The 18509-nt window shown below is 42.5% G+C and overlaps 1 protein-coding gene across 2 annotated transcripts in view; it reads left to right on the top strand.

Moving 5' to 3' along the window:
* Positions 1-1054: 1054 nt before the first annotated feature.
* The window catches only part of SCAF11 (SR-related CTD associated factor 11), a 91909-nt gene continuing 74454 nt past the window's right edge, over positions 1055-18509 (top strand). For both annotated transcript variants that reach the window (XM_027967426.3, XM_027967427.3), the window contains exon 1: positions 1055-1284. The gene's annotated coding sequence lies outside the window, so the exon portion shown is untranslated. The remainder of the gene's footprint in view (positions 1285-18509) is intronic.

Here is an 18509-nt window from a genome sequence, read left to right on the forward strand (position 1 = left end):
GAGATCCAACCAGTCCATCCTAAAAGAAATCAGTCCCAAATATTCATTGGAAGGACTGATGCTGAAGCTGAAACTCCAATACTTTGGCAACCTGATGCGAAGAACTGACTCACTGGAAAAGACCCTCATGCTGGGAAAGACTGAAGGCAGGAAAAGAAGGGGAAGACAGAGGATGAGATGGTTGGATGGCATCACCAACAGGATGGACGTGAATTTGAACAAGCTCCGGGAGCTGTGATGGACAGGGAAGCCTGGTATGCTGCAGTCTATGGGGTCACAAAGAGTCGGACAAATCTAAGCTACTGAACTGAACCACTAAGTGGATCAGGATCACATTTAATTTTTTGTTGTGGGAATTTAGATACGGGGACATGCCTAGGCTTGATGAGTCACGTAGGATACCTCTTCAAAGCGTTTTAAAAATGCCCACTGGGCAGGAAGAAAGAGGTGAGCATATAAGTTGGGGCCACTTTAGCCTCCCTGCAGGATGTAGTTCAGGCGGGTAACGCTGCAGGAAGAAAACTTAATCCACCGCCAAACAACAAAACACTGTTTTCAATAGCAGATAGGATAGTAAAGGCCGCACAAAGCCCCTCATGTCCTGTTCCCCGAGAGCCTTCTTAACTGTCTTCTGCAGCTTGGGTGTACAGCCGGCAACGCAAGGCTGACTCCAGCGCGCCGCGCAGGCGCAGAACCCGCGGCGTGGGAGGGGAGCCGGGCGTTAAGGACGTTTCCCAGAAGCCCGCGCCACGAGCTGGGGCCCTCCCTCCTGCTCGCAGGCCGCGTGACTTGACTCCGCCCGTCACGTTCTTCCGTCGCAAACGGTGGATTGCCAGCGCCCCCCTGAGGTCTGGTTGAGCGCTGCAGTCGTGCACGCAGGGCCAGTGCGAGCGGGTAGGGAAACAGCGAAGGGTCCGCCGCCGCCGCCGCCGCCGCCGGCGTCACCGTAGCGCGCCGACCTGTGGCGGCGCGGCTTAGCCGAGGGGAGAAGAGGGGGAGGGGGAAGGGGACGCGCGGAGCGGAGCGGGAGGAGGCCAGACGGGGCGGGGGGAGGGGGAGCAGCGGTGGCGCAAGCCGCGCGGAGCAGCGCAGCCCGGGTCCGCTCCCTGCTCCACCGCCGCCACCTCCCGCGCCAGCCAGCAGAGCCGGCCTCAGCGGCCCCCGGAATACCTCAGAGCGGACGGAGTCCATGTTGGGGAACTTGGCGGCGGCGTGACGGGAACCTGGGGACCTGCAGTGGGGCTGCCGCCGCCGCCGGAGCCTGCGCCTCGACCTCGGCCTGAGGTAAACACGGGCCGACCCCGGGGGTGGACGGGCGCAGGCAGCTGTCGCTGCGGGGTGGGGTGGACGGGCCGGCGGAGTGGGGGAGAGGGGGCCCGGGGCGATGGGAGGGCGGACAAAGTTTCGGAATCCCGCGCGGCCCAGGCGGCGTTCTGCGCTCGGAGGAAAGTTGGAGCCGCCTCTCGAGGCGGGGGAGGCTGAGGCGGGGAGGCCCCGCGTTCCTCTCGCCACCCCCGCGAGGGCGGCCCCGTGTCGGCCGCCGCCGCCTCGCTGTCGGTACCCCGTCCCATTTCCTCCTTGTGGCCTACCCGCCGCCTCCGCCGGCGGCTCCCGTCCCCGCCCGGGGTCCTGGGGGAGTGGGTTGAGCCTAGGGTTCTCGGCGGCAGGGTCGCCACACGTCCAACCCCGTCCCTGCGGGGCACTGTGTCCTGCTGGGCTTCCGGGAGCTCCCCGACTCCGGCTCTCTCTCGACTTGGGAGACTTTGCTTTTGTCAATAGCGTCCAAGCCCGTTTGTGAAACCAAACTTTACTGCGCGGTGACCTCTCGGAGTGCGCGACTAGGGAAGAGCCGGCGTTTCAGAGCATCCGCGTTACCCCATGCTCTGAATTCCAAACTCTTCTCCCACCTTCGATTTTTAAACCAGTTTCCCCGTCTGATGAGAGGGCCGGGAGGTCTCAACTTGGCTCCATCAGTCGCTCCTCCTTAGCTACTAGGAATTTTGAACCATTAAAAACATTTTTTAGAGATGTCTGGCCGTCTTGCTCTGTCCCCCCATTTTGAAAAATTGTTCTGAAAGTAAGCGCCTGATTTGAGAGTAGTTGAATAAAACATTCAGATACGAATATGGAATTTAAAAATATTCTCAAAGTATTTCTGTACCCTGTTATATACACAGTGTCTACGAGTTGAGCGTTTTTCAGTCATTTTGGTTTACATTTTAATATTTTTGTCACTGCTAGTGAACTAAGATATTCAGGCAGAACTGACCAAAAAGTTTTTAATATAGTGCTTTGGCTAGTAGATGCCGTTCTTCAGTTTTCCCAATTTGGGAAATTCACTGAATATTGGAAAAAGCGTGTTTAGTAGATGCGTTTTTTCATTATAAAACAGAAGTTGATTCGTGCATATGACTACTTACCTCAGCAGGATGTTGAAGTACATTCTTAAATGTGGGTTTTGTGTTTTATTGGTATTAAAATTTTGATATGTAATCAAGTCTTTTTCCACGTTATTGCTTTCTCTTCCCTGTTTCTTTGGCAGTTGGCCTAATCATTTGACTTTTTTGCTGTTTGCTAAGAGCTGCGATAAAGTTTGTGGGACTTTTGTTTTTGTTGTTTTAACGAACTGGCAGAAGAAATGAAATTGTCTTTTTTATTTCTTTTGTTTTACTATTATGAAAGGTAATCTGAGTTTACTTTGTATTTTGTTTATGCAATATGAAGAATTTTTTAAAGATTATCAATTCTTATTGTAACTGCATTTTTTTTCCGCTATAGTTTTTTCTTGTTCGGTGCTTGCAAGTATTTTAATAATCAGTACATTTTTCGTTGAGCTGGTGACCTTTATGCTTGAGAATTTGAGTACCTCTTAAGATTTTGGCAGGGTAGGATTTGGATCTCTGCTTACTCAAGTGTACTTATGCTATAAAGACATTTTCACTACGTTGAGGGGGAAGAAAACTGGAAGAAAATGGAAAATTGTTCCTAAATGTGTTACTTGAAACTTAAGTCATGGAAAGTTTTTAAGGGGCGTATTTTTGTATGCTTTTAGGTGGTAGTAACGGGTTTCATTGCTTATACAGTTCTATTTGCTAACTAAACAAATGTTTGAAATTCCCTCTATTTCAGGCTTTTTTATACTTAAGCTCTTTTTTGTTTTTGAGAGCTCTGTCTCCTATTTGGTCATCCTTCAACAACGAAAGGGCTTCCCTCATAGCTCAGTTGGTAAATCATCTGCCTGCAGTGCAGGAGACCTGGGTTCGATTCCTGGGTCAGGAAGATCCCCTGGAGAAGGAAATGGCAACCCACTCCAGTATTCTTGCCTGGAGAATCCCATGGACAGAGGAGCCTGACAGGCTACAGTCCATGGGATCGCAAGAGTCGGGCACGACTTGGCAACTAAACCAACCACAACGGGTTTCATGGGTTAACATCGAAACTGTTCAGGGGTCATTCAGCTTCCCTACAATCCTTTGGGCCCTAACCAGTACTTCAGGCAATTTTCTTGAAAGGTTATGCTGTTAATCAGAGATAGGATGAATCAGTGCTGTTACCAGTAGCATCTTTTAGTAATTAGAAAGTGTAGAATTATATTACTCATCTACCTAATACTTTTTTTTTTAAGTTTCATCAGTGAGACATAGCTGTAAAACCTAACTAAGGAGAATGGCAGGTACAAAAATAATGAAGAGTCAGCCCTAGAATAATTTTCATTGTAAGTTCCTTTTAGTAAGCTCTGCCATCATTTACCATTGTCTTTTAGTGATGTGAATTGAATCTTGACTTACCTTCCCCAGTGAAATAATCCTAATTATATCCCCTGTCTCAAAGAATAAGTTAATAGCTTTACATTGAATCTTGCATCTGATGGTGATAAACTTTTAGTAGCACTGAGTAGAGCCTGGAGTTAAAATATCCTGTATCATTTTATTGCTGTTCCCAATGCTTGTCTTTTCATTGTTATGGTCCTCACTTTCCTTTTTATTTTTAAGTTGTGGCTTTGTAATTCCTAGTGCACATAAAAGTTCAATATAAAATGTAAAAACAACACTGTCATCTCTCACAGAATAACATTCTGAGATGTTTCACTATGACCTTTGTTCCCTAAAGTCTTTAACACTCAGCAGCCAGAGTGATCCTGATAAAATACATCAGATCCTGTCACTTCTCTTCTCAAATGGCTTCCCTTCTCAGTCATAGTTAAATACATAGCTCTTACTATGGTCTGCCAGGATCTGAGACTTTTTGAGTGTCTTCCTCTCTGACTTCAGTTTCTCTAGCTACACTTCTCTACTCTACTACTGAGATTTTCTTTGACTACTCTTAAAGCGTCAGGCCATCCTCCTACATTTCTTAGCCCTTTTTAAGCCAGGTTTTTCTCCATAGCACTTAACATTTTCCAAGATGCTGTATAATTTACTAACTTAAGTTTATTGTTTTTTTCTCTTTAAAGCAAGTTCTATAAGAATGAGATTTGTCAGTTTGGGTCACTGTTTTGTCCCTGAACACTGAACAGTGTCTGATGTATAGTAGGTACTTAACAAATATTAACATGGTTTCTTGCCTGGAGAATCCCAGGAACATGCGAGCCTGGTGGGCTGCCGTCTGTGGGGTCGCACAGAGTCGGACACGACTGAAGCGACTTAGCAGCAGCAGCAGCTAAACACATGAAAACATTAAAAATAATAATTGTGGTTTGAAATTTGAGGCTATGCAAGTTTCATTTTTTTGTATAAACTGCTAGGTTACTTATATCTATGCATTAAGATCTATTCAGTTTAAAGGACAGTATGACAGAACGTGATCTTGAAGGTAGTTTGTCAGAATATAGAGAAAACTAAGAATGCTTGGCTAAGAGTGGAGTGGTATAACCTTCTTATTCTTTGAAATGTTGTCATTTAGAAGTCAGGTTAGTCTTGTTTTTTGGGAGTCCCAGAAGGCAGAACTAGGATTGTGGTGATGTGTATTGAAAGAAAGGAGAGACGGCAAGAATGGATATGGAGACATCAGTAAAGACTTTTGCAGTAGCAGTCCAGAGTAGATGAGGATAGCTTGAATTAGGATGAGAAATGTGGAGGTGGACAAACGTGTGATCATCAGGCCATGCTCACTGGATTGAAGGTGAAGGAGAGAGAAATTTGAAAGATGACTCTTGAGTTAAATGGATGAGTTGATGGTGGTACCAAAAAAAAAAGACCAGGGTTCTTCTGATTCTGACTAGTGACTTTGAGCTTCGGAGCTTTCACAGGGATATTTCTGTAGGCAATTAGATACTTGATTCTAAAGTTCCAAGGAGAGGTATGGGCTGGTGGGCTGCCGTTTATGGGGTTGCGCAGAGTCGGACACGACTGATGCGACTTAGCAGCAGCAGCATATAGGTAGTTGAAACTATAGATGAAATTGTTCAGGGAAAGGTCTATAACTTGGAAAAAAGAGCTGCTAAAATGGAATCACAGTAGCCTCTAACGTTTAAAAAAAAAGTTGTTACAGGAATGTGAGCTCCCAAAGAATCTGTGAAGGACAGAGAAATAGGAGTTGAGGGTATTACAGAAACCAAAGGAAGAGAGTATTTGAAGGGGAGAGTAGTCAGTAGGGTTAAGTGATGATCAGAGTTGAGTAAAGTGAGAACTAACAGACTTTTCTTTGGGAAATTCTTTGGCAGTCCAGTGGTTAGGACTCCTGATTGTCACTGCCCAGGGCCCAGGTTCAATCCCTGATTAGGAGACTAAAATCCCACAAGCTGCATGGCAAGGCCAAAAAAAAGAGAAAAAAGATTTTTCTTTGCGTTTAACAACATGGAGCTCATTAGCCTTTTGAACAAGCAGGATAGTAAGCTTATTTTCCAACTGATGCTCCTAAAATTGCTTAACTAGATCTAGAAATACTGAGATCAAAGATTAAGAAATCATCCAGTCACCTTATAGAAGAGACTTCTGTTCAGTTGCTCAGTTGAGTCTGATTCTGTGATCCCATGGACTGCAGCATGCCAGGCTTCCCTGTCCATCACCAACTCCCGGAGCTTGCTCAAACTCATGTCCGCTGAGTCGGTGATGCCATCCAACCATCTCATCCTCTGCTATCCCCTTCTCTTACCTTCAATCTTTCCCAGCATCAGGGTATTTTCAGATGAGTCAGCTCTTCACATCAGGTGGCCAAAGTATTTGAGTTTCAGCTTCAACATCAGTTCTTCCAGTGAACACCCAGGACTGATCTCCTTTAGGATGGACTGGTTGGATCTTCTTGCAGTCTAAGGGACTCTTAAGAGTTTTCTCCAACACCACCAGTTCTTTGGTACTCAGCTTTCTTTATGGTCTCACATCCATACATGACTTCTGGAAAAACCATAGCTTTGACTAGACTGACCTTTGTTGACAAAGTAACGTTTCTGTTTTTTCATATATGGTCTAGGTTGGGTGATAACTTTTCTTCCGAGGAGCAAGCGTCTTTTAATTTCATGGCTGCAGTCCCCATTTGCAGTGATTTTGGAGCACCCCCCAATATACAGTCTGTCACTTTTCCATTGTTTCCCCATCTGTTTGCCATGAAGTTATGGGACCAGATGCCATGATCTTAGTTTTCTGAATGTTGAGCTTTAAGCCAACTTTTTCACTCTTCTCTTTCACTTTCATCAAGAGGCTATCTAGTTCTTTTTCACTTTGTGCCATAAGGGTGGTGTCACCTGCATATCTGAGGTTATTGATATTTCTCCCTGCAATCCTGATTCCAGCCTGTGCTTCATCCAGCCCAGCATTTCTCATGATGTACTCTGCATAGAAGTTAAATAAGCAGGGTGACAGTATACAGCCTATATGTACTCCTTTCCCGATTTGGAACCAGTCTGTTGTTCTATGTCCAGTTCTAACTGTTGCTTCCTGACCTGCATACAGATTTCTCAGGAGGCAGGTCAGGTGGTCTGGTATTCCCATCTCTTCAAGAATTTTCCGCAGTTTGTTGCGATCCATACAGTCAAAGGCTTTGGCATAGTCAATAAAGCAGAAGAGATGTTTTTCTGGAACTCTCTTGCTTTTTTGATGATCCAGCAGATGTTGGCAATTTGATCTCTGGTTCCTCTGCCTTTTCTAAATACAACTTGAACATCTGGAAGTTCACGGGTTCATGTACTGTTGAAGCCTGGCTTGGAGAATTTTGAGCATTACCTTGCTAGAGTGTGAGATGAGTGCAATTGTGCGGTAGTTTGAGCATTCTTTGGCATTGCCTTTCTTTGGAGTTGGAGTGAAAACTGTCCTTTTTCAGTCCTGTGGCCACTGCTGAGTTTTCCAAATCTGCTGGCATATTGAGTGCAGCACTTTCACCACATCATCTTTTAGGATTTGAAATAGCTCAACTGAAATTCCATCGCCTCCACTAGCTTTGTTCCTAGGCTCACTTGACTTTTTGCACTCCAGGATGTCTGGTTCTAGGTGAGTGATCACACCATTGTGGTTATCTGGGTCATGAAGATCTTTTTTGTATAGTTCTGTGTATTCTTGTCACCTCTTCTAATATCTTCTGGTTCTGTTAGCTCCATATCATTTCTGTCCTCCATTGTGCCCATCTTTGCATGAAATATTCCCTTGGTATCTCTAATTTTCTTGAAGAGATCTCTAGTCATTCCCATTGGATTGTTTTCCTCTCTTTCTTTGCATTGATCACTGAGGAAGGCTTTCTTATCTCTCCTTGCTATTCTTTGAACTCTGCATTCAAATAGGTATATGTTTTCTTTTCTCCTTTGCCTTTAGCTTCTGTTCTTTTCACAGCTATTCGTAAGGCTTCCTCAGACAACCATTTTGCCTTTTTGCATTTTTCTTGTTGGGATAGTCTTGGTCACTGCTTCCTGTACAATGTCATGAACCTCCACCCATCATAGTTCTTCTGTTTATCAGATCTAATCCCTTGAATCTATTTGTCACTTCCTTTGTATACTTGTAATGGAATTGATTTAGGTCATACCTGAATGGTCTAGTGGTTTTCCCTACTTTCTTCAATATAAGTCTGAATTTTTTTTTTTAAGTCTCAAACTTTAACAAAAGTTCCAAGTTAGTGCAAAAAACTGAGTAAGTTGTAGATTGCAGTCTCATTGCCCCAATCAAGGACAGGGACATTCTATTACAGGAACAATATTAAGCTTAGGAAATTAATATTGGTATATTACTACCATCTACTCAAACATCATCCAGGTTTTGCCAGTTTTCATAGTGATTTCCTCTGTAACAAAGTGATCCGGTTCAGAATTCTCTGTTGCATTTATTTAATTATAGTGTCTTTTTACATTGCTTCAGCCTGGAACAATTTCTCAGTCTTTCATTGATTTTCATGGCCCTGACACTTAAAAAGATTACAGGTTAGTTTTGTTGTAAAATGTCCAGTGATTTGGATTTGCCTGGTGTCTCCTTCAGATTGTGCATTTTTGATAGGAGTACCACAGTGATGATACTGTGTTCATGTTACATCCTGTCCAATGGCATAGTTATATTTGTCCCCTTACTGACGATGTGCATTTTGATCACTTAAGTAAGGTGAGTTAGCTCAGTCGTGTCCGACTCTTTGCGACCCCATGGACTGTAGCCTACCAAGCTTCTCCATCCATGCGATTTTCCAGGCAAGAATACTGGAGTGGGTTGCCATTTCCTTCTCCAGAAGATCTTCCCGACCCAGGGATTGAACCCAGGTCTCCCGCCTTGTAGACAGACGCTTAACCGTCTGAGCCACCGAGGAAGTCCTAAGTAAGGTGAAGTCTCCAAGCCTCTTTACTGAAGAGTTTCCCTCCCTTTTAGTAATTAATAAAGTACTTTGTGGGAAAGTATTTTGAGACTATGTTAAGCTCTATCCTTATCAAACTTGCTGTTTGTTGATTCTCAAATTGCCCCAGCTTTGGCTAGTGATGAAAGCCACTTCAAGCTAGTTTCTGTGTTCTTCTGACTTGCTTTGAGCACTCCTTACTTTTTGAAAAGAAAATGTTCCAGGCTCAGCTTAAACTTTCCTTGCCACAGCCCTGGAATCAACCATTTCTCCAAGGTGTGGCTTCTTTTAGTGGAGAAAGGTATTCAGAAACCAAGATTTTGTTGCTATATTTATATTTCCATCTCTATATTGAGTTGGTGCCAGTTTTTCCAATAAACAGTGGTTTTTTTTCCCCCAGTTTTCTCCTCTGAGTTTATAACTCCCTTTTCTTAAAAGGAATTACTTACCTCCCATCACCCTTAGTTATTTACTTATAGGATCAATCCCAGCTATGTAGCCAGTTTCCCGCTGCCATTGCTGCTCCCTCCCCTGTCTTGCATAACATTTTCACTCTGCTAGGGCTCTGACACCTTGTACCAGGATGCATTCCTCATTCCAGGCTTCTCTCATACCTCATGCAGAGCATCTTGCCATTCTGCTTGAGTTCTAATACCTCATTCTGGGCTATCTTACCATCGCTGGTAATGGCTTTGCCCACAGACTTAGCTTCTAACACATCCAGGTGAAATTGTAACATACCGACATGTACTTTTAAAGATTATACTTACTTGTTTCTACAAAAGATAATTGTACCAACAATTTTAGTGAAAATTAGAGAAATTTGTTCTCAAGTTTTAATATAAACCCTCTTGAGATTCTCACATCTCTTAGTGATAAGACTAATCTTTCTCCTTATTTCTTTCTGTACCCTAGAGTTCTCAGATGTATTTAAAAAAATGATTAATTTCTGGCTGTGCTGGGGCTTTGTTGCTGTGTAGGGGTTTTAGTTGCAGCGAGTTGGGGTTACTCTTTAGTTGCGTTGTGTGGGCTTTCCGTTGTGGTGGCTTCTCTTGTGGAGCACAGGCTCTAGGCGCTTAGGCTTGAGTACTTGAGGTTCATGGGCTTTGTAGTTGTAGTGCACAGGCTTATTTTCTCCGTGGCACCTGGAATCTTCCCAGATCAGCAATCCAACCTGTGTCTGCTGCATTGACAGATTCTTCTTTTTTTTTTTTAAACCACTGAGCCACCAGGGAAACCCCTCAGATGTAGTTTTAAGGGAGTTTGTTTTTTTTTTTTAAACTGTTATCTTAACAGTAAGGTTAAAAATCAGTTTTCTGTTTCTATAGGTTTTAGAGTCAGTCATACCTGGCTCTGAATATCGATCGTCCCATATGCTGATTGTCACCTCTCGTAGGTGACTGTCAGTAGTGGCACTAGTTGTAAAGAATCTGCCTGCCAGCATAGGAGACACAAGAGACACCAGTTGGATCCCTGGGTCAGAAAGAGTCCCTGGAGTAGGAAATGGCACCGCACTCCAGTATCTTGCCTGGAAGATTCCATGGGCAGAGGAATCTGGCAGACTACAGTTCATGGGGCCACAGAGAGTTGGACACACACAGTGAGCACACACAGTGTCCTCACCTATTTTCAGTAATGTTTACCTGAGTCTGGTGGTAATAGCACCTAACTCCATCTCTGTCTTTTATAACTTTGTTAGCTCTGTTTAGTGAATGATTTTAAAGCCTTTTAAGCAGTGTGGTAATATTGAATCTTGGTGGTGTTTTAATTTTTTTAATGTACTGTGGCTTGGTGTTTAAATGTGCAGAAGTGTGCCAGAGTATTTAGTTCATTTCCTGATATAAAGTAATCATTCTCTCTACCTCTAATTCTGTGCTCCAGGTTTGTTGATATCTATGTGTCTGTTAGGTCTGGGGTGAAACATAGCCTTTGCTTTAAATAATTATATATTTTTTAAAGGACTTAAGAGGAGAAAAAATAATCTCATATATTCCTAAATATTTGCTATTTTCTTGTTGTTGTTCTTTCTTAATGAAATTTCAATTTTGTTTCTTGTGTCATATCTCTTCAGCCTGAAGCATTTCTTTTAAGTAGCCCTTTTGGTGATAAATTCTCTTTGTTTTGCTTAACTGAAATGTCTTTTCCATTTTTGCTTCTTTGATCTTTCTTTTGAGTTAATCCTATTTGATGCACCCTGAACTTTGTGAATTTTTAAATTTGTGCCTTTCACCAAGTTAGAGAGGTTTTTTGAGCATTATTTCTTCAAATATATTTTTCTATACCAATCTTTTTCCTTTTTCTGGGCATGAATCGAACTTTGGATATTGTCCATAGGAGCCTGAGACTCTTCATTTTCTTTCAGTCTCTTACTTCTCTGATCTTCATATCAGATCATTTCTGTTACTGTATCTTCACATTTACTGACTCATTCCTTTACATTTCCATCCTGTTTTTAAGATCTTATTTCAGACATTGTGTTTTTCAGTTCTAGAATTTCCATTTGTTTCTTTCTTTGTTTAAAAAACATAGTTATTGTTTATCTGCTGAGAACCTCTGTCTTCCTATTCATTTCACCAGTGTTACTTTTTTCTCTGTGGAACATAACGTGTATGTATTTAATTTAAGATCATGCCTGACAAATGAGCTGACTAAATATTACCTAAGGATGCTTTTCAGTTCAGTTGCTCAGTCTTGTCCAACTCTTTGCAACCCCATGGACTGCAGCACGCCAGGTTTCCATGTCCATCACCAACTCCCTGAGTTGCTCAAACTCATGTCCAGTGAGCCAATGATACGGTCCAACCATCTCATCCTCTACTGTCCCCTTTTCCTCCTGCCTTCAATCTTTCCAAGGATCAGGGTATTTCCAGTGAGTTGGTTCTTTGCATCTGGTAGCCTAACTATTGGAGCGTTAGTTTCACCATTTGTCCTTCCAATTAATATTCAGGACTGATTTCCTTTAGGATTGGCTGGTTTGATCTCCTTGCAATCCAAGGGACTCTCAAGAGTCTTCTCCAACACCACAGTTCAAAAGCATCAGTTCTTCGGTGCTCAGCTTTCTTTATGGTCCAAATCTCACATCCATACATGACTACTGGAAAAATCATAGTTTGGACTAGACGGATCCTTGTCAGTAAAGTTAATGACTCTGCTTTTTAATACACTGTCTAGGTTGGTCATAGCTTTTCTTTGAAGGAGCAAGCGTCCTTTAATTCTATGGCTGCAGTCACCATCTGAAGTGATTTTGGAGCCAAAGAAAATAAAGTCTTTCACTGTTTCCATTGTTTCCCCATCTATTTACCGTGAAGTGATAGGACCTGATGTTGTGATCTTAGTCTTTTGAATATTGAGTTTTAAGTCAGCTTTTTCACTCTCCTCTTTCACTTTCATCAAGAGGCTCTTTAGTTCTCCATTTTCTGCCATAAGGGTGGTATTATCTGCATATCTGAGATTATTGATATTTCTCCCTGCAATCTTGATTCCAGCTTGTAATTAATCTCACCTGGCATTTCTCATGATGTACTCTGCATATAAGTTAAATAAGGTGACAAGATTCAGCCTTGACGTACTCCTTTTCTAATTTGGAACCAGTCTGTTGTTCCATATCTGGTTCTAACTGTTGCTTCTTGATCTGCATTGAGATTTCTCAGGAGTCAGGTAACATGTTCTGGTATTCCTGTCCTTTTCAGAATTTCCCACAGTTTATTGAGATCCACAAAGTCAGTGGCTTTGGCATAGTCAATAAAGCAGAAGTACATGTTTTTCTGGAATTCTCTTTCTTTTTGTATGATCCAGTGGATGTTGGCAATTTGATCTCTGGTTCCTCTGCCTTTTCTAAAATCACCTTGAACATCTGGAAGTTCTTGGTTCATGTACTGTTGAAACCTAGCTTGGAGAATTTTGAGCATTACCTTGCTAGCATGTGAGTTGAGTGCAGTTGTGTAGTAGTTTGAGCATTCTTTGGCATTGCCTTTCTTAGGGATTGGAATGAAAACTGACCTTTCCAGTCCTGTGGACACTGCTGAATTTTCCAAATTTGTTGGCATATTGAATGTGGCACTTTCACAGCATCATCTTTTAGGATTTAAAATAGCTCAACTGGAATTCCATCACCTCCACTAGCTTTGTTTGTAGGGATGCTTCCTAAGGCCCACTTGTCTTCACATTCCAGGATGTCTGGCTCTAGGTGAGTGGTCACACCATCGTGGTTATCTGGGTCATGAAGATCTGTTTTGTGTAGTTCTTCTGTGTATTCTTGCCACCTCTTAATAGCTTATGCTTCTATTAGGTCCATACTGTTTCTGTCCTTTATCGAGCCCATCTTTGCAGAAATGTTCCCTTGGTATCTCTGATTTTCTTGAAGAGTTCTCTAGTCTTTCCTATTCTGTTGCTTTCCTCAATTTCTTTGCATTGATCACTTAAGGCTTTCTTATCTCTTTTGGCTATTCTTTGGAATTCTGCATTCAGATGGGTATATCTTTCCTTTTCTCATTTGCCTTTCACTTCTCTTCTTTTCTCAGCTATTTTTAAGGCCTTAGACAACCATTTTGCCTTTTTGTGTTTCTTCTTGGGGATGGTTTTGATCACCACCTTCTGTACACTGTTACGAACCTCCATCCATAGTTCTTCAGGCACTCTTATCTATCAGATCTAATCCCTTGAATCTATGATTTAGGTCATACCTGAATGGTCTAGGGGTTTTCCCTACTTTCTTCAATTTAAGTCTGAATTTTGCAATAAGGAGTTCATGGTCTGAACCACTGTCAGCTCCTGGTCTTGTTTTTGCTGACTGTATTGAGCCTCTCCATCTTCAGCTACAAAGAATATAATCAGTTTAATTTCTGTATTAACCATCTGGTGTTGTCTATGTGTAGAGTCGTCTCTTGTGTTGTTGGAAGAGGCTGTTTGCTTTGACCAGTGCATTGTCTGGCAAAACTCTGTTAGCCTTTTCCCTGCTTCATTTTGTACTCCCAGGCCAAACTTGCCTATTACTCCAGGTATCTCTTGACTTCCTACTTTTGTATTCCAGTCCCCTATGATGAAAAGGACATCTTTTTTTGGCTGTTAGTTCTAGAAGGATTTAGGTCTTTATAGAACTGTTGAACTTCAGCTTTTTTGGCATTAGTGGTTGGGGTGTAGACTTGGATTACTGTGATATTGAATGATTTGTCTTGGAAACGAACAGAGATCATTCTGTCATTTTTGAGATTGTATCCAAGTACTGCATTTCGGACTCTTTTGTTGACCACGATGGCTACTCCATTCCTTCTAAAGGATTCCTGCCCACAGTAGTAGATATAATGGTCTTCTGAGTTAAATTCACCCATTGCAGTCCATTTTAGTTCCCTGATTCCTAGAATGTCGACATTCACTCTTGCCATCTCCTGTTTTGACCACTTCCAATTTACTTTGATTCATGGACCTAACTTTCCAGGTTCCTATGCAATATTGCTCTTTACAGCATCAGACCTCGCTTCTATCACCAGTCCCATCAACAACTGGGTGGTGTTTTTGCTTTGGCTCTATCCCTTCATTCTTCCAGGAGTTATTCCTCCACTGATCTCCAGTAGCATATTGGGCACTTACTGTCCTGGGGAATTCCCCTTTCAATATCCTATCATTTTGCCTTTTCATACTGTTCATGGGGTTCTCAAGGCAAGAATACTGAAGTGGTTTGCCATTGCCTTCTCCAGTGGACCACATTCTGTCGAACAAAGCTAGTGGAGGTGATGGAATTCCAGTTGAGCTATTTCAAATCCTGAAACATGATGCTGTGAAAGTGCTGCACTCAATATGCCAGCAAATTTGGAAAACTCAGCAGTTGCCACAGGATGGGAAAAGGTCTGTTTTCATTCCAATCCCAAAGAAAGGCAATGCCAAAGAATGCTCAAACTACCGCACAGTTGCACTCATCTCAACGTTAGTAAAGTAATGCTCAAAATTCTCCAAGCCAGGCTTCAGCAATACGTGAGCCATGAACTTCCAGATGTTCAAGCTGGTTTTAGAAAAGGCAGAGGAACCAGAGATCAAATTGCCAACATCCACTGGATCATCAAAAAAGCAAGAGAGTTCCAGAACAACATCTATTTCAGCTTTATTGACTATGCCAAAGCCTTTGACTGTGTGGATCCCAATAAACTGTGAAAAATTCTGAGAGAGATGGGAATACCAGACTACCTGACCTGCCTCTTGAGAAACCTATATGCAGGTCAGGAAGCAAGAGTTAGAACTGGACATGGAACAACAGACTGTTTCCAAATAGGAAAAGGAGTATGTCAAGGCTGTATATTGTCACCCTGCTTATTTAACTTATATGCAGAGTTTATCATGAGAAATGCTGGGCTGGAAGAAGTGCAAGCTGGAATCAAGATTGCTGGGAGAAATACCAGTCACCTCAGATATGCAGATGACACCACCCTTAAGGCAGAAAGTGAGGAGGAACTGAAAAGCCTTTTGATGAAAGTGAAAGAGGAGAGTGAAAAAGTTGGCTTAAAGCTCAACATTCAGAAAATGAAGATCATGGCATCTGGTCCCATCACCCATGGGAAATAGATGGGGAAACAGTGGAAACAGTGTCAGACTTTATTTTTTTGGGCTCCAAAATCACTGCAGATGTGACTGCAGCCATGAAATTCAAAGACGCTTACTCCTTGGAAGGAAAGTTATGACCAACCTAGGCAGCATGTTAAAAAGCAGAGACGTTACTTTGTCAACAAAGGTCCGTCTAGTCAAGGCTATGGTTTTTCCAGTAGTCATGTATGGATGTGAGAGTTGGACTGTGAAGAAAGCTGAGCGCCACAGAATTGGTGCTTTTAAACTGTGGTGCTGGAGAAGACTCTTGAGAGTCCCTTGGACTGCAAGGAGATCCAACCAGTCCATCCTAAAGGAGATCAGTCCTGCGTGTTCATTGGAAGGACTGATGCTGAAACTAAAACGCAAATACTTTGGCCACCTCATGCGAAGAGTTGACTCACTGGAAAAGACTCTGATGCTGGGAGGGATTGGGGGCAGGAGGAGAAGGGGACGACAGAGGATGAGATGGCTGGATGGCATCACCGACTCAATGGACATGGGTTTGGGTGAACTCCTGGAGTTGGTGATGGCAGGGAGTCCTGGTGTGCTGCGGTTCATGGGGTCTCAGAGTTGGACACAACTGAGTGGCTGAACTGAACTGAACTGGTCCATTTTAGCTCATTCCTAAAATGTCGATGTTCACTCCTGCCATCTCTTGTTTGACTACTTCCAGTTTACCTTGGTTCATGGACTTCACATGTCAGGTTCCTGTCCAGTATTGTTCTTTACAGCATCCGACTTTACTTCCATCAGCAGTCACATTCACAACGGTGCATTGTTTTCGCATGGCTCAGCCTCTTTGTTCTTCTGGAGCTATTTCTCCTCTCTTTTCCAGAGGCATATTGGGCAGCTACTGACTTGGGAGTTCATCTTTCAGTGTCCTATCTTTTTGCCTTTTCATACTGTTCATGGGGTTCTCAAAGCAAGGATACTAAAGTGATTTGCCATTCCCTTTTCCTGTGGACCACATTTTGTCAGAACTCTCCACCATGACCCGTCCGTCTTGGGTGACCCTACACACAGCATGGCTCATAGTTTCATCGAGTTAGACAGGGCTGTGATTTCATTGAGTTAGACAGGCTTGTTATACATATTTATAATTCATTCATTCAGAGGTGTTTATTGGGTACTTACTTTAAGGTGTGGTGCATGGTGCTGGATCCTGAGTATCTTGCAAATAACACAGATAACAGCTTAATAGTTTTGTAGTCATTTGAGTCATTAAATGTGTTACTCCTTCTCATTGCTTGAATGTTTTTAATGCCTAGTGACTTGGATTGATACTTGTTTTATTTTCTGGCAAAGGGCTAGTGAGTTCCAGACCTCCTACTAAACCACTGGCTTTGTGACCTCGGACAAGTTACTTATTTTCCCCGTATGTAAAATGGAGATATCGTCTTCACAAACTACTGTAAGAGTTAAATAACTTATGACATATCAGAAAGTAATGGCTAGAAGCAGTGTGAAAAGCATAGTCAAGTTAAGTTCTTGGGGCATTTGAAGCATTTGTGGTAAGATTACATTGCAAAGAGAATCCCAGGATCTGCCATGCCCGATGCCAGCATGGAGGAGTGTGTGGTGTTTTTTTTTTTTTTAATAAGTTTTCATAGTATGTTGTAATGTATTTCTAAGTTAGAGTAGTACTGTATTGTGAAATGCTGCTTTAAGTTATGTGTGAAAAATTGATCTGAGAACACATCGATCATACACTTAATGTAACAGAATAAAATTTTGTTTATCTCTGAGATAGCTACTTAGGTTGAATTTAAGAAAGTCAGACAATAGGCATACCTAGAATAGAGAGAGTGGATGTCCTCTGTACTACACAAAGCAGGCCCCCCCACCCCTCCCATCCATATTAGTTTTACTGTAGCAACTTATACCAACTTGGAAGGGATTAGTACAAAGAAAGTGACGTTACTTAAGGAACTAGTCAAGGAATGACATTTAGTATCTGTGCTTGAGACTAATTTATGGAGTTGAAATTCTGTAACGTAAGTTTTTAAAGTCTTGTTTAAACAGAAGTGAGCAGTATTTCAGAAGCAATGTTTTGAACTTTGTCCTCCTCCCTCCCCCACTGCTGTAGATGAAACCCATTTCCATTCCTCTCTAACAAGCATTTGTGTATGGTATTTTATTGTCAGTATTTCCTTTCCTTTAATTCTTGGGATTTATTTGCAAATGTTTCCTGTGCTTTACATAATTTTCCCATCTTTTTTGAGAAATAGGTAGACTGGGGTTACCATTTTAATTCAGGAGTCTCTCTAAGGTAGATTAAAGATTAAATTAAAGAGATAGTTTAGTTTTCTTATTTGGGGTTAGAAGAAAAGTATAAAAAGATAGTAATTCTTTCTCTACTTCCATGCTCCCTCTCAGGATTTGCTTTCCTCTTGGTCATTCTGCTTACCAGATATAAGGGTACATTGCTACTGATCCCAAGAGCTCCTGTAGTCCTCCTGAGAGGTTTGTTGTGAGTTGTCTGTAAAACTGCATTATTCTTTTTGGGTTTTTTTTTTTCTCTAATAGTTCAGTTCAGCTCAGTCGTGTCTGACTCTTTGCGACCCCATGAACCGCAGCATGTCAGGACTCCCTGTCCATCACCAACTCCCGGAGTTCACCCAAACCCATGTCCATTGCGTCGGTGATGCCATCCAGCCATCTCATCCTCTGTCGTCCCCTTCTCTTCCTGCCCTCAATCTTTCCCAACATCAGGGTCTTTTCCAGTAAGTCAGCTCTTAGCATCACGTGGCCAAACTATTGGGAGTTTCAGCTTCAACATTAGTCCTGCCAGTGAACACCCAGGACTGGTCTCCTTTAGGATGGACTGGTTGGATCTCCTTGCAGTCCAAGGGACTCTCAAGAGTCTTCTCCAACACCACAGTTCAAAAGCATCGATTCTTCGGTGCTCAGCTTTCTTTATAGTCCAACTCTCACATCCATACATGACTACTGGAAAAACCATAGCCTTGACTAGACGGACCTTTGTTGGCAAAGTAATGTCTCTGCTTTTTAATATGCTGTCTAGGTTGGTCATAACCTTTCTTCCAAAGAGCAAGCATCTTTTAATTTCATATCTGCAGTCACCATCTGCAGTGATTTTGGAGCCCGGAAAAATAGTCAGCCCCTGTTTCTACTGTTTCCCATCTATTTCCCATGAAGTGATGGGACCAGATGCCATGATCTTAGTTTTCTGAATG

This window comes from Ovis aries, chromosome 3 (assembly GCF_016772045.2).
Source record: "Ovis aries strain OAR_USU_Benz2616 breed Rambouillet chromosome 3, ARS-UI_Ramb_v3.0, whole genome shotgun sequence".
NCBI lineage: Eukaryota > Metazoa > Chordata > Mammalia > Artiodactyla > Bovidae > Ovis > Ovis aries.